Source organism: Neoarius graeffei, chromosome 8 (assembly GCF_027579695.1).
Source record: "Neoarius graeffei isolate fNeoGra1 chromosome 8, fNeoGra1.pri, whole genome shotgun sequence".
Lineage (NCBI taxonomy): Eukaryota > Metazoa > Chordata > Actinopteri > Siluriformes > Ariidae > Neoarius > Neoarius graeffei.
This window is the reverse complement of record NC_083576.1, coordinates 84,025,330-84,041,242: the sequence shown is the minus strand read 5'-3', so window position 1 is coordinate 84,041,242 and position 15,913 is coordinate 84,025,330. Positions and strand designations below refer to the sequence as shown.

General features: G+C 49.2%; 1 long non-coding RNA gene across 1 annotated transcript; it reads right to left on the bottom strand.

Annotated features, from left to right (window-relative positions):
* Nucleotides 1-12,502: 12,502 nt before the first annotated feature.
* Nucleotides 12,503-13,386, bottom strand: LOC132890982 (uncharacterized). Its single transcript, XR_009655255.1, has 2 exons — nucleotides 12,841-13,386; nucleotides 12,503-12,562 (listed from the first exon to the last, which is right to left on the bottom strand). It is a non-coding gene; the product is annotated as an uncharacterized LOC132890982 (long non-coding RNA).
* Between the last annotated feature and the right edge of the window lie 2,527 nt (nucleotides 13,387-15,913).

Genomic DNA, 15,913 nt, shown 5'->3' with positions numbered 1-15,913 from the left:
ACCGGTGACAAAGGGCAGCCCTGCCGGAGTCCAACATGCACTGGGAACAGGTCTGACTTACTGCCGGCAATGCGAACCAGACTCCTGCTCCGTTCGTACAGGGACCGGACAGCCCTTAGCAAAGAGCCCCGAACCCCATACTCCCGAAGCACCCCCCACAGAATACCACGGGGGACACGGTCGAATGCCTTCTCCAGATCCACAAAGCACATGTGGACTGGTTGGGCAAACTCCCATGAACCCTCGAGCACCCTATGAAGGGTATAGAGCTGGTCCAGTGTTCTGCGACCAGGACGAAAACCGCATTGTTCCTCCTGGATCCGAGGTTCGACTATTGGTCGAATTCTCCTCTCCAGTACCCTGGAGTAAACTTTCCCTGGGAGGCTGAGAAGTGTGATTCCCCTATAATTGGAGCACACTCTCCGGTCCCCTTTCTTAAAAAGAGGGACCACCACCCCAGTCTGCCACTCCAGAGGCACTGTCCCCGACCGCCACGCGATGTTGCAGAGGCGTGTCAACCAAGACAGCCCCACAACATCCAGAGACTTGAGATACTCAGGGCGGATCTCATCCACCCCCGGTGCCTTGCCACCGAGGAGCTTGCAAACCACCTCAGTGACTTCGGCTTGGGTAATGGACGAGTCCACCTCTGAGTCATCAGCCTCAGTCTCCTCAGTGGAAGACATGACGGTGGGATTGAGGAGATCCTCAAAGTATTCCTTCCACCGCCCGACAATGTCCCCAGTCGAGGTCAACAGCTCCCCACCCGCACTGTAAACAGTGTTGGCAGAGTACTGCTTCCCCCTCCTGAGGCGCCGGACGGTTTGCCAGAATTTCTTCGAGGCCGACCGATAGTCCTTCTCCATGGCCTCCCCGAACTCCTCCCAGTTCCGAGTTTTTGCCTCCGCAACTGCCCGAGCTGCAGCACGCCTGGCCTGCCGATACCCGTCGGCTGCCTCAGGAGTCCCGGAGGTCAACATGGCCCGATAGGACTCCTTCTTCAGCTTGACGGCATCCCTTACTTCCGGTGTCCACCACCGGGTTCGGGGATTGCCGCCACGACAGGCACCGGAGACCTTGCGGCCACAGCTCCGAACAGCTGCGTCCACAATGGAGGTAGAGAACATGGTCCACTCAGACTCAATGTCCCCCGCCTCCCTCGGAAGCTGGGAAAAGCTCTCCCGGAGGTGGGAGTTAAAGACCTCCCCAACAGAGTGCTCGGCCAGACGTTCCCAGCAGACCCTCACCATACGTTTGGGCCTGCCAGGTCTGTCCAGCTTCCTCCTCCGCCAGCGGATCCAACTCACCACCAGGTGGTGATCAGTTGACAACTCAGCCCCTCTCTTCACCCGAGTGTCCAAGACATAGGGTCGGAGATCAGATGACACGACTACAAAGTCGATCATCGACCTCCGACCTAAGGTGTCCTGGTGCCACGTGCACTTATGGACACCCCTATGCTCGAACATGGTGTTCGTTATGGACAAACCGTGACTAGCACAGAAGTCCAATAACAAAACACCACTCGGGTTCAGATCGGGGAGGCCGTTCCTCCCAACCACGCCCCTCCAGGTGTCACTGTCGTCGCCCACGTGAGCATTGAAGTCCCCCAGTAGCACAATGGAGTCCCCAGTCTGAGCACCCCTCAGTACCTCTCCCAGGGACTCCAAGAAGGCCGGATACTCTATACTGCTATTTGGCCCGTAGGCACAAACAACAGCAAGAGCCCTCTCCCCAATCCTAAGGCGCAGAGAGGCGACCCTCTCGTTCACTGGGGTAAACTCCAACACATGGCGGCTGAGCTGGGGAGCTATAAGGAAGCCCACACCAGCCCGCCGCCGCTCACCATGGGCGACTCCAGAGAAGTGGAAAGTCCAGCCCCTCTCGAGGAGCTGGGTTCCAGAGCCCAAGCTGTGCGTGGAGGTGAGCCCGACTATCTCTAGCCGGTACCTCTCAACCTCCCGTACAAGCTCAGGCTCCTTCCCCCCCAGCGAAGTGACATTCCATGTCCCAACAGCCAGCCGCTGTGTCCGGGGATCAGGTCGTCGAGGCCCCTGCCTTCGACTGCCACCCAATCCACACTGCACCAAACCCCTACTGCTACCTCTGTGGGTGGTGAACCCACAGGAGGTCGGGCCCACGTCACCTCTTCGGGCTGAGCCCGGCCGGGCCCCATGGGCAAAGGCCCGGCCACCAAGCGCTCGCATACGAGCCCCAACCCCGGGCCTGGCTCCAGGGTGGGGCCCCGGCTGCGTCCTACCGGGCGACGTCACGGTCCTGGATTTTTTCTCCATAGGGGTTTTTTTTGGTGAACTGCTCTTGGTCTGGCCTGTCACCTAGGACCTGTCTGCCTTGGGAAACCCTAACAGGGGCATAATGCCCCCGACAACATAGCTCCTAGGATCATTCAAGCACACAAACCCCTCCACCACAATAAGGTGGCAGTTCTAGGAGGGGTAAAGGGACATACTTTTATATTAAAAAAAAAAAAAAACGAAATTGGTCCGGAATATGCACTTTAACGTGTAGGTGCATTTAGTAATTATTAAGTGATCAATCTCATTAAATCAGTCTCATTAAATTTGAAGGTTAATAATTAAATTGAATCAGTCTCATTTGAATCGTTTAAATTGAATCAGTCTCATATTATATAAATTATCTGCACCGTTTTGAATCCTTTGGTAGATTGTGTGACTTCGGAAATATTGGAACACAAATAAAACGCACAGTTTCAATAATAAATGAATTTATTATAACAAAGATAAAAATGGATAATAGCAGATTGAAATATATACAAACAGTGAGGTGGGTGGGTGTGTATGAGAGGCCTTGTGTGGGTGTGCCCTAAGACAAAAGAATTAGCCTTGGTTGCTAAGACAAAAGAATTAGCTTTGTGTAGCTACTAAGATATGTGTTGGTCAGGCCTGGTGAGGCCTGGTGACCACGTGTGCGGGTAAGCCTAGATTAACCTCATGTGGCTAAGCTAAGACAAATGGAAGCTGGCTAAGGTGTGTTTGTGAGTGGCCACGTGGCCTGAACAAAGAGCTAGCCTGTGGATTGCTAGCTGAGGTGTGGTTGACCACGTAGTAAGGCCTAGATTAGCTTTGTGTTGCTAATGTGTGCTTGTGTGTGGCCTGTGAAAGGCCCTTTGGCCTAACCAAGGTGTGGTTGAGTGTGGGGGGAGGACCGCCACATGTTAAGGCCTAGTGTTCCCTTGAGACAATACAATTAGCCCTGGAGGCTAATGAAACAAAAGGATTTCACTAGCTTATAACAATACTGAATCCACTGAAATCTTGATGCGGTCAAGATGTATAATAAGAGAATTAAATATGTTAGTAGGAATAAAGAGGAGCATGCACAGCCTATCTATTAAACAATTGAGAGATTAAAACAAAACAGATCAATTCAATTCGACACGCTACATGTCTACAGTGTAACAAATAAACCTGGGTTTAAATTCACACTATTTCAATAAAAGCAGATTCCTAAGACTAGCTTTAATTATGCCCGAAAATGCCAAGTCTTACTTAATATCCTGCCTCTAGCAAGATTATGAAGAGATGTTCCGAGTCTTTTGGAGTTTCGCCGTTGGAGCACGTGAGCCTTCTGTAGAAAGCGCAGAGAATTTCTGGGTCCGGCGTGCGGTCGCTCGTGATGAAAAGAAAGTCTCTGATCAAAATAATGTGCACAGCACAGCGCTTCAATCAGGAGGAATTCTGGTCGCTCCTAATTATAAATTAACTGCTTTGAGCTGCAGTCGTACGTACTTAATGAATGAAACCGGTTGTAACTCACTGAGTTTAAAATCGCGCTATTCTGGATTTTTACCGTGGCCAGTGGTAAACAAAGAAATCGCGCTGAATGGTGGATCTTGCAAGAAAGAGAAGAAAAAGACGTCTTTTTGGTTTTCTGGTGGAGGGTATCTTTTCGTGCATCCAGATAGCTTGGAATCCGGACGAGAGAGAGAGCGGAAGTGTCGTTCCATTATTTATGCCTTCATAGAGGACGTGATGTTGGTGATCCCGCCCCGGTGTGACGCAGGTCAACGCGGAAGTGGGCTGATGGGAAATGTAGTTTCTTAAAGAGACAGTGTACTGTACCTACAGTCCCCCTTTTGGTCTCAGGGGTATGATGGAGTCGTAGCACTGAGAGCACAGTACCGTACAGTCCACATGTCCGTAGTCCTTGAGGTGGCTTTGCTCTGCACAGTCCATGGTGTCCTGTGAAAACTGTGTAAACTCATGAGTTCCAGTAAGACAGTTGGAGGCAGAGGCATTTTGGGCATATAATCACTCTAGCTAACTAGGTCAAAATCACATCTAAAAAAAAATTAAACAGTAAACATGAAACATGTAGTGTTTAATTTCCTATGCATAAAAAAACAAGAAAAGAGAAGAAATGAAGGAAAGAAAGAAGTATTAGTGTTTGGGTTGGCAAACCTAATCTTCTAGAGAAGTAATAGCAGTGGGTGGTCTGGCCAGAAAGCGTGTGCTACTGCGGCTAAAGCTGTCAGGGACGCAGACCATCTTATCCAGCTTGGCGTGTAGTGTTATGTATGGGTTGCTTGGGCAGACCCAGTGGATGTCTTTAGTGGAGGTGCACATCTCTAAGTCTTGTGGATTCACAAAAATGAGGATAGCACTGCCAAGACTATATGCCAGGTGTATTTGCGATGAATACACACTAGTAATAATAGCGGATTTTAGTATTTTATCTACCATGTTATACCGAAGGGTTATTACTTTATTGGGTTGGTAAGTCTGACTGGGAATGTTAGTGTACGCTTATGGGTGAGTGAGGCGTACAAGCTAGGTGGACAGGATGGGCCTAGCTGTCGTCCACCCCCTTTTGGAGTGAGGACTGTTCAAAAGGTTTGATCCGATTATTATGGAGTTTGATTAGGCCTGGATGTCCTACTGTGATACGCGACAGGGAACGGTTTTCCCACGATCGAACGGTCTCGACCAGGGTGGTAGAAACTTCTCTGAGATTCGGGCGTGGTAGGCCTTGTGTCCTCCTACACTCGAATCAAGATTCTTTTGGGCACCTGTAAAGGTTGACTGTAGGTGGCGTCGTAGGTCGGCGACATGTTAATGTGCGGTGTATGCAATTGCGACGTTCATGTCCTCTGGTTTGTATAGGAGATGCGGTGGGAGAACCATCTCCCGCCCAGTCATCATCCAAAGGGTGTGACTTCAGTGGTGCAATGAGGGGTGGACCGAATGGCCCTTAGCACCAAGGGAAGTTTCACATCCCAAATTTTACCATGGTGGGTGACATACTCTTGCAGCATGCTCACAATGGTTTGAATGGCTCGTTCAGCCTGACCAGAGAGTTGAGGGTGGTACGCGATATGGAATTTCGCCTCAACGCCTAACATGTTCCACAGCGCAGCCATTACACCAGCAGTGAAATGGGTGCCTGTGTCTGAGTCGATGGATAGAGGGAGGTTTTTGCCACTAGGGGAAGTCGCGATGTCGGGAGTTTCGACACCGGACTCGGTGTGCAAAGACATGAACTGAAGTTCATCGGAAATTTGATCTCGCGTGGCGCTTGGTTGATCGGTGTTTGCACTAATCTCATCGCAACGAGTTTGTGCATGTTTTGTGGGATCCAACGACGGTGGGGTTTTGTTTTGTGCGAAGCTGACTAAGTTTATGTTGCAGGGCTTGGTTGGGATTGGGTCGCCTTGTGAGAGCCGTGTGTCTGAGAGATGGTGGTGAAGACTTTAGTGCGCATGAGAGGTGCGTCTTGGGTGTTTGCCTTCGCCACCGGGGGGGCCCTACATCCTGACCCTCGCCTGCTGTTTCAGAGGGATCTCCTCCCCCTTTCACGAGATATACCCATGGTTCCTGGCCTAGTCATGCCAGCGAATAGCTTTTGTCGTTTTTCTTGAGCTCTTTTATCTTGTCTGTTGAGGGGTCTGACCTTTCTTGTAACAGTTCTTTAATCTCAGCCAACTGGGCTTTTAAAGAGTCCAGCTCTGAGTGGAACTCACCAGGTTGGTCTGAGTCACTGTCGGTCGTCTCTACCCTTACGTTTAGAGCTACGGTCGGAACGCTTCTGCCGTTTCCGGCCAGAGCGGGGATGACGGTCTTGCTGCCAACCGCCTTGTTCCCTACGACCCTTTTCATGTGATGAGCGGTTGCCATGGTCACTGTGGCCTTGCCATCGGTCTCTCCTGGCCTTACCTTGCCGATTTCTCCACTCACCCTTGTGATGGCTCGGCAAGGGATGGTTTGGACCGGGATTTCTCCAGGGGGGTCCCCCTTTTGGAGCTTTGCCTCCTTTTAAGGCTAGCGGGGGCCCGTCTTCACTCTGGAGACTAAGGACTCTGGGTTCATCATCGTTTCCGTTTGCGGTTTTGACAATGGTCTCCCAGGTCATTTGGGCTAGTCGCCTAATTTCCCTCATTGAGTGGAAACCCTGTCGACACGCTAGTGTGACGTGAGTCCGCACGCTTGGGTGGAGGTTATGTAAGAAGAGAGATTTGAAGCCTCTATCTTCTTCCAAGCCTGGTGCGCTACTACCCTGGAAATAGGCAGTACGTAGCCATCTATAATATTCACGAGGTGCCTCAGACCGTTTTTGTTTGATTTGTAATGCACACAATGTCGCGGAGGTTTCGTCTGTGTATGGCGCATATTCTTCCCTCATGTAGTTGCGAAGTTTCAAATAACTATCATGAACATTTGGGGGTAGTGTCTCTAAAAATGCACGAACGCTGCTACTGGAGGTCTTCCAGATTAGTTTGTTTTTCTCGCGTTGTGGCGTTCGGCAGGTCCATCAGGCATCGGTCTATTTCTCGTAAATAATCATTTACGTTAGTTCTTTGATTGTCGGGATCGAATCGCTCGACATCTTTGGCAAGTAGGTCAATTTGCCGTAAGCGAAGGGTTTGGTGCACGTCCTTGTGCGACCTTGGCTCTTCTGAGCACTCACTATCTAAGCTACTTTGGTGTTGCTCCCGTTTCGCAATAGATTCATAGCCTGATTCATCCGAAGATTGATCAGCGATACTGTAGCACACTGACCTGGGTGTGCTAGGGTCCTGGGCTCGGGATGAGCACAGTACGGCTCCACCCTGGCTAAACGACGAAATCGTGTAGCGAGTTGATGGAGTTTGGCGGGTTGTCTGGTCCTTGACCAGGTAATCTACGGTGTCCGGTTTGGACGTCTCTTCCCACTCTGAGCTTCGGCGCATTGTTGGGGGTCTTTCACCCCCCTCGCGCTCTTCTTGGGGGGGGTCTGCTCCTCGGCAGCCCTCTTGGCAACCGTTTCGGCTTTCTCTAGCCTTTCGGTGCCATCCTCAAGGGAGTTCTTCAAGAGCTCACACTCCCTATGTAAATCATTATTATCGGCTGCCAGCTCGGCATTGCTGGTGGTCAGCCTTTCAACCTCTCCGCGGAGGCGTCTGATTTCTGAATCAGTGTCTCGGAAGTATGACAGGAATAGCTTACCCAGTGCCGCTTGGACACTAATAGTTCCTTTTGGATCTCTCATATGTTTGTTCGAGTTGTCTGTTATTTTGGCATTCACTCTTACTCGTGTTCTTAATGTTTGCCTTTTCGGAGGCAGAGTAGTGAATGAGGTCAGTGATGACCTCAAGGAGAGACACGTCTTGAGCATTGTCTTCAATTTTTGAGACACGAGGGGATGCCATTTTGCTTAGGCTGGATAATTAATTAATCAATGAGTTAATTTGTTAATTAATTGTTATTAATTAATATTAACTACGTAATTAATTAATTAAGCTGTTTTGTTTGGAAATGCTCTCTCTTATCCCAAGTTATGAATAGGTTATGAGTATTTGTGATAACCATATCACGCTACTGTTAACCATTTTAACACACCTGGGGATATACCTTAGCAGTTGTTTAATCAAACTGATGATTTATTTGTTGTTGCAACAATATTCAAGAAGTCAACAAACCAATCGCCTCACATGGGGCACCAATTTTAACTGTAGGTGCATTTAGTAATTATTAAGTGATTAATCTCATTAAATCAGTCTCATTAAATTTGAAGGTTAATAATTTAAATTGAATCAGTCTAATTTGAATCGTTTAAATTGAATCAGTCTCATATTATATAAATTATCTGCACCTTTTTGAATCCTTTGGGAGATTGTGTGACTTCAGAAATATTGGAACACAAATAAAACACAGTTTCAATAATAAATGAATTTATTATAACAAAGATAAAAATGGATAATAGCAGATTGAAATATATACAAACAGTGAGGTGTGTGCGTGTGTATGAGAGGCCTTGTGTGGGTGTGGCCTAAGACAAAAGAATTAGCCTTGGTTGCTAAGACAAAAGAATTAGCTTTGTGTAGCTACTAAGATATGTGACCCCTCACCGAATCCAGGGACACATGTCGGCCGAAATGAATCCAAGATAATCGCAAAAGAAGCATTTTTTTTTTTTATTTGTGATTTTTGTTTTTTTCCATCATGTGCAAGTTGAGATCTTGAAGAATGCAATCAGTATTTCAGATAATAGATTTTGTTGGAAAAGCATACATTTTTTGTTGCAAATTGTCTCGTTTTTGTCAGGACTGTAGCCTGCTGGGGGGTGTGGGTAAATTCCCAGATAGCAGAGGGTCGTTGATTCGACGTGGAATCATCGGCATGTTCTTCGACCTATACACCGTCGAATCACCGTCGATCACCGACGTTGATTCAACACCGCTTTGCTCATACGAGTTTCCGTTGAAACGACGTTGAAAAGTGGCTGGTGGTCGACAGAGAATAGACCCCCTTTCACCCTTTATTCAACTACGTATTTCGGTCGATTTATAGTTGAATTTTCGGCGATGATTCATCCAACTTTACTTCCTGTTTTATGTACAACAGGAAGGCTACAAATTAAGCAAAACAGGCTAAATTAAACTAGCTAACAATAAAGCATCGGGGCTCTTGCCTAGGATGAACACACACATGCATACTTCAACCATGAAAGTGAAACTTAATTTATATCAATGTGCGTAGGCTACGTCCTGTTTAATGTACAACAGGATATAAAAATCCCCTCCTAGAACTGCCACCTTATTGTGGTGGAGGGGTTTGTGTGCTTGAATGATCCTAGGAGCTATGTTGTCGGGGGCATTATGCCCCTGTTAGGGTTTCCCAAGGCAGACAGGTCCTAGGTGACAGGCCAGACCAAGAGCAGTTCACCAAAAAACCCCTATGGAGAAAAAATCCAGGACCGTGACGTCGCCCGGTAGGACGCAGCCGGGGCCCCACCCTGGAGCCAGGCCCGGGGTTGGGGCTCGTATGCGAGCGCTTGGTGGCCGGGCCTTTGCCCATGGGGCCCGGCCGGGCTCAGCCCGAAGAGGTGACGTGGGCCCGACCTCCTGTGGGTTCACCACCCACAGAGGTAGCAGTAGGGGTTTGGTGCAGTGTGGATTGGGTGGCAGTCGAAGGCAGGGGCCTCGACGACCTGATCCCCGGACACAGCGGCTGGCTGTTGGGACATGGAATGTCACTTCGCTGGGGGGGAAGGAGCCTGAGCTTGTGCGGGAGGTTGAGAGGTACCGGCTAGAGATAGTCGGGCTCACCTCCACGCACAGCTTGGGCTCTGGAACCCAGCTCCTCGAGAGGGGCTGGACTTTCCACTTCTCTGGAGTCGCCCGTGGTGAGCGGCGGCGGGCTGGTGTGGGCTTCCTTATAGCTCCCCAGCTCAGCCGCCATGTGTTGGAGTTTACCCCAGTGAACGAGAGGGTCGCCTCTCTGCGCCTTCGGATTGGGGAGAGGGCTCTTGCTGTTGTTTGTGCCTACGGGCCAAATAGCAGTATAGAGTATCCGGCCTTCTTGGAGTCCCTGGGAGAGGTACTGAGGGGTGCTCAGACTGGGGACTCCATTGTGCTACTGGGGGACTTCAATGCTCACGTGGGCGATGACAGTGACACCTGGAGGGGCGTGGTTGGGAGGAACGGCCTCCCCGATCTGAACCCGAGTGGTGTTTTGTTATTGGACTTCTGTGCTAGTCACAGTTTGTCCATAACGAACACCATGTTCGAGCATAGGGGTGTCCATAAGTGCACGTGGCACCAGGACACCTTAGGTCGGAGGTCGATGATCGACTTTGTAGTCGTGTCATCTGATCTCCGACCCTATGTCTTGGACACTCGGGTGAAGAGAGGGGCTGAGTTGTCAACTGATCACCACCTGGTGGTGAGTTGGATCCGCTGGCGGAGGAGGAAGCTGGACAGACCTGGCAGGCCCAAACGTATGGTGAGGGTCTGCTGGGAACGTCTGGCCGAGCACTCTGTTGGGGAGGTCTTTAACTCCCACCTCCGGGAGAGCTTTTCCCAGCTTCCGAGGGAGGCGGGGGACATTGAGTCTGAGTGGACCATGTTCTCTACCTCCATTGTGGATGCAGCTGTTCGGAGCTGTGGCCGCAAGGTCTCCGGTGCCTGTCGTGGCGGCAATCCCCGAACCCGGTGGTGGACACCGGAAGTAAGGGATGCCGTCAAGCTGAAGAAGGAGTCCTATCGGGCCATGTTGACCTCCGGGACTCCTGAGGCAGCCGACGGGTATCGGCAGGCCAGGCGCGCTGCAGCTCGGGCAGTTGCGGAGGCAAAAACTCGGAACTGGGAGGAGTTCGGGGAGGCCATGGAGAAGGACTATCGGTCGGCTTCGAAGAAATTCTGGCAGACCGTCCGGCGCCTCAGGAGGGGGAAGCAGTACTCTGCCTACACTGTTTACAGTGCGGGTGGGGAGCTGTTGACCTCGACTGGGGACATTGTCGGGCGGTGGAAGGAATACTTTGAGGATCTCCTCAATCCCACCGTCATGTCTTCCACTGAGGAGACTGAGGCTGATGACTCAGAGGTGGACTCGTCCATTACCCAAGCCGAAGTCACTGAGGTAGTTTGCAAGCTCCTCGGTGGCAAGGCACCGGGGGTGGATGAGATCCGCCCTGAGTATCTCAAGTCTCTGGATGTTGTGGGGCTGTCTTGGTTGACACGCCTCTGCAACATCGCGTGGCGGTCGGGGACAGTGCCTCTGGAGTGGCAGACTGGGGTGGTGGTCCCTCTTTTTAAGAAAGGGGACCGGAGAGTGTGCTCCAATTACAGGGGAATCACACTTCTCAGCCTCCCAGGGAAAGTTTACTCCAGGGTACTGGAGAGGAGAATTCGACCAATAGTCGAACCTCAGATCCAGGAGGAACAATGCGGTTTTCGTCCTGGTCGCGGAACACTGGACCAGCTCTATACCCTTCATAGGGTGCTCGAGGGTTCATGGGAGTTTGCCCAACCAGTCCACATGTGCTTTGTGGATCTGGAGAAGGCATTCGACCGTGTCCCCCGTGGTATTCTGTGGGGGGTGCTTCGGGAGTATGGGGTTCGGGGCTCTTTGCTAAGGGCTGTCCGGTCCCTGTATGAACAGAGCAGGAGTCTGGTTCGCATTGCCGGCAGTAAGTCAGACCTGTTCCCAGTGCATGTTGGACTCCGTCAGGGCTGCCCGTTGTCACCGGTTCTGTTCATAATTTTTATGGACAGAATTTCTAGGCGCAGCCAGGGGCCGGAAGGAATCCTGTTTGGGAACCACAGGATTTCATCTCTGCTTTTTGCGGATGATGTTGTCCTGTTGGCTTCTTCAAACCAGGACCTTCAGCATGCACTGGGGCGGTTTGCAGTCGAGTGTGAAGCGGCTGGGATGAGAATCAGCACCTCCAAGTCCGAGGCCATGGTTCTCGACCGGAAAAGGGTGGCTTGCCCTCTCCAGGTTGGTGGAGAAGTCCTGCCTCAAGTGGAGGAGTTTAAGTATCTTGGGATCTTGTTCACGAGTGAGGGAAGGATGGAGCGTGAGATCGACAGGCGGATCGGTGCAGCCTCCGCAGTGATGCGGTCGCTTTACCGGTCCGTCGTGGTGAAGAAGGAGCTGAGCCAAAAGGCGAAGCTCTCAATTTACCAGTCGATCTACGTTCCGACTCTCACCTATGGTCATGAGCTTTGGGTAATGACAGAAAGAACAAGATCGCGGATACAAGCGGCTGAAATGAGTTTCCTTCGCAGGGTGGCTGGGCGCTCCCTTAGAGATAGGGTGAGAAGCACAGTCACTCGGGAGGAGCTCAGAGTAGAGCCGCTGCTCCTCCACATCGAGAGGAACCAGCTGAGGTGGCTCGGGCATCTTTTTCGGATGCCTCCTGGACGCCTCCCTGGGGAGGTGTTCCAGGCATGTCCCCCCGGGAGGAGGCCCCGGGGAAGACCCAGGACACGCTGGAGGGACTATGTCTCTCGGCTGGCCTGGGAACGCCTCGGTGTTCTTCCCGAGGAGCTGGCCGAGGTGTCTGGGGAAAGGGAAGTTTGGGCTTCCATGCTTAGACTGCTGCCTCCGCGACCCGGTCCTGGATAAGCGGAAGAAGACGAGACGAGACGAGACGAGGATATAAAAATGCATGCAACAATGCACCTCTCCTAATGTTTGTCAAGCTATCTAATGAGGCATAACTTTTAACATTTATAAGGAACAGAACACACTTGAACAAGTTCTTAGAAACATTTTATGATTTATTTATAATTGTGGCCTATTCCTCCTGCGGCGCAGACCTGTACATGGAAACAGAAAAACATAACCAAAATTAATTTGATGCAGCATTGATAAAGAAAGTCAGCGGTAGGCTATGGGTTTCTAAATGCCACCCTACCTCATTATTTGGACATGGGGAAAAACTATATTTAAAATCCAAAGAGGGATGGAGGGAGGAAAATTAAAACAAAAGAAAGAAATGAAATATAGAGTAGAAAATATTTGATAAAATTAAGGATGTTTTTATTCAGTAAACATTTAAAAAAATGTTCTACAACACTCTAGCCTAGTGACTTACCAGTAACAAAATAGACTTGAAGTATTCAGATCCGCTCTGCATAAAGCAGCTAAATCCTCTCTCTGTCTCCTGGCAGAAAGCTCCTTGGTTTGCTTGTGTCTCAATCACAGCTGGTATTCTGTAGAAAGACTTCTTTTCACCTTTCCCATCAGCTTTGTTAGAACCCTAACACAGCACAAAAGTTTACCATTGTAGGTTTATGATGAACCAAGTGCCTCGTGGGTTCACACACCGCGCGCTGCCGTTATTTCCCCCTAATCACGAGTTTGTTGGTCTTCCAATGTGGCGCAGGGTTTGTTTACTTCCGGTTTCGGGTGACGTCAGTGAAAGGGGTCTAATGGGGGCATTACCGCCACCCACTGGATTGGGGTGTAAAGCAGTCTGAACAAAACGTGTAAACATAAACATAGGAGAAATGAACCCGTTTTTCTAACTCGTCCTCACTTAGTCTACTTTTCTTTTTTGATTAGTCTGGATTTGATATTGTAAATTTAAATGTGAATCAATGTATATTCATCGGACATGAACAAATGAATAAATCTTGAGTAATCTTGAGGCGTGTGTGTCCGGGGCGCAGTGTCGCGGGGGGGGGGGGGGGGGGGGGATCTAACGAACCCTCCGATCCCCCCTGGCTACGGGCCAGTTGCTCATCCTACCAATGTTGAAAACTGGCCGGCAAAAGTGACGATGGTTCAACGTCGTATATTCAACCTTCTCTGACGGTCGACAGATCAACCTTTACCCACGTTGATTCAATGGTGATAAATCGACCCTCTCAGACGGCGGAGAAATCGACGTTTCACGGCGCCGTTTCAACGTTGATTTTCTGACGTACGACGGAAACCGACCATTCTGACCAAAACTCTACGTCGTTTCAACGACCCTCTGCTATCGGGGTTACCATATGGGCTATTCACATGATGATTTAAGTCTTTTTTTTCGCAAATCAGCTGTATGATACGGGCTGAGTGCATGGCTACTTAGCTGCATACAGGCATGTAATTTCACTATGGAATGAGTTACTAAACAGATCGCAGACGAGCTGAAACACCGCGAAGCAAACAGACACACGGTATTTACATCGGAGATAACCATTTCTAGCAAAAAAAACCCGCAACCTTGTTTTCCAGATTGAATGGAATACTTGAATGATCGGATGATACACGGACCGTTCTAGGATTACATTCCATCGGAGGCATTGGTGTGTGCAAGGCGCCGTTTCTCTTTCTGATGGGGTAAGTTTATTAATCTAAGGCTGTGTGGTTATTTTTGCATGTAACGGAGAGTGTTGTGGTTTGGTTAAGCCTAGGTCACAACCGGACGTACGATTTTTTGGCCGTGCGATTTTTGGCGTTTCCCAAATCGCTGCGTTTTTTTTTTTTTTTTGTTCACGGAGAAAGACGCACGTTGGCCGTAAGTTTGTCTTGCAACCTGACAAAAACGTAAGCGCCCGTAGAGTTTGTTTGACATGACAAAGAACCTCTGCGGCCGGTCTGCGGCTCGAAAATCAGCACATCACATGCGCGCTCTCGTGCGTTTCATGCGCGCTCTCCGTGTGTTTCTTGCGTTTTTTGCATGTAGACCGGTATGGCCGGTTGTGACCGAGGCTTTACATGAAACTAGTGTTGTGTTAGTTGTGTCATCATCGTGCTATCTTTCTTTCTTACGGTGTGAGTAATTTTTCAATCACAAAACGTTAAAGTATACTTTAGGACTTATTTTTGTACTTCATAATTGTGTTGGGCATACTTTGCATGGAAGGAAAATTGACGTAGTGATCTTTGTTTACATGAAAGTAGTATTGTGCTAGCTTGTAGGGGGTAGAGCTTTCCTTAATATCATGCAAATGAGCACTATTATGTCCCTGCCCTACACCCAGAGTAGCTGAGATGGAAAAATTTGAGGGCGATTTTCTCCCTTTTCTGTTTAAAGAAGTATACACTTTCAAAAGGCCACACATTCTTCAAATATTGTCAGATCTCCACATGGAAGGCATCATTGGAAAGCTTAGAAACTGTACTTTCTGAATCTGTCAATAACTCAAAATGCCCCCGGGCAGACATGTGTCCCTGGATTCTGTTTTCTGACACATATGTGTTGGTCAGGCCTGGTGAGGCCTGGTGACCACGTGTGCGGGTAAGCCTAGATTAATCTCATGTGGCTAAGCTAAGACAAAGGGAAGCTGGCTAAGGTGTGTTTGTGAGTGGCCACGTGGCCTGAACAAAGAGCTAGCCTGTGGATTGCTAGCTGAGGTGTGGTTGACCACGTAGTAAGGCCTAGATTAGCTTTGTGTTGCTAATGTGTGCTTGTGTGTGGCCTGTGAAAAGGCCCTATGGCCTAACCAAGGTGTGGTTGAGTGTGGGGGGAGGACCGCCACGTGTTAAGGCCTAGTGTTCCCTTGAGACAATACAATTAGCCCTGGATGCTAATGAAACAAAAGGATTAGCCGTAGGCTAATTTCACTTGCTTATAACAATACTGAATCCACTGAAATCTTGATGCGGTCAAGATGTATAATAAGAGAATATGTTAGTAGGAATAAAGAGGAGCATGCACAGCCTATCTATTAAACAATTGAGAGATTAAAACAAAACAGATCAATTCAATTTGACACGCTACGTGTCTACAGTGTAACAAATAAACCTGGGTTTAAATTCACATTATTTCAATAAAAGCAAATTCCTAAGACTAGCTTTAATTATGCCCAAAAATGCCAAGTCTTACTTAATATCCTGCCTCTAGCAAGATTATGAAGAGATGTTCCGAGACTTTTGGAGTTTCGCCGTTGGAGCACGTGAGCCTTCTGTAGAAAGCGCAGAGAATTTCTGGGTCCGGCGTGCGGTCGCTCGTGATGAAAAGAAAGTCTCTGATCAAAATAATGTGCACAGCACAGCGCTTCAATCAGGAGGAATTCTGGTCGCTCCTAATTATAAATTAACTGCTTTGAGCTGCAGTCGTACGTACTTAATGAATGAAACCGGTTGTAACTCACTGAGTTTAAAATCGCGCTATTCTGGATTTTTACCGTGGCCAGTGGTAAACAAAGAAATCGCGCTGAATGGTGGATCTTGCA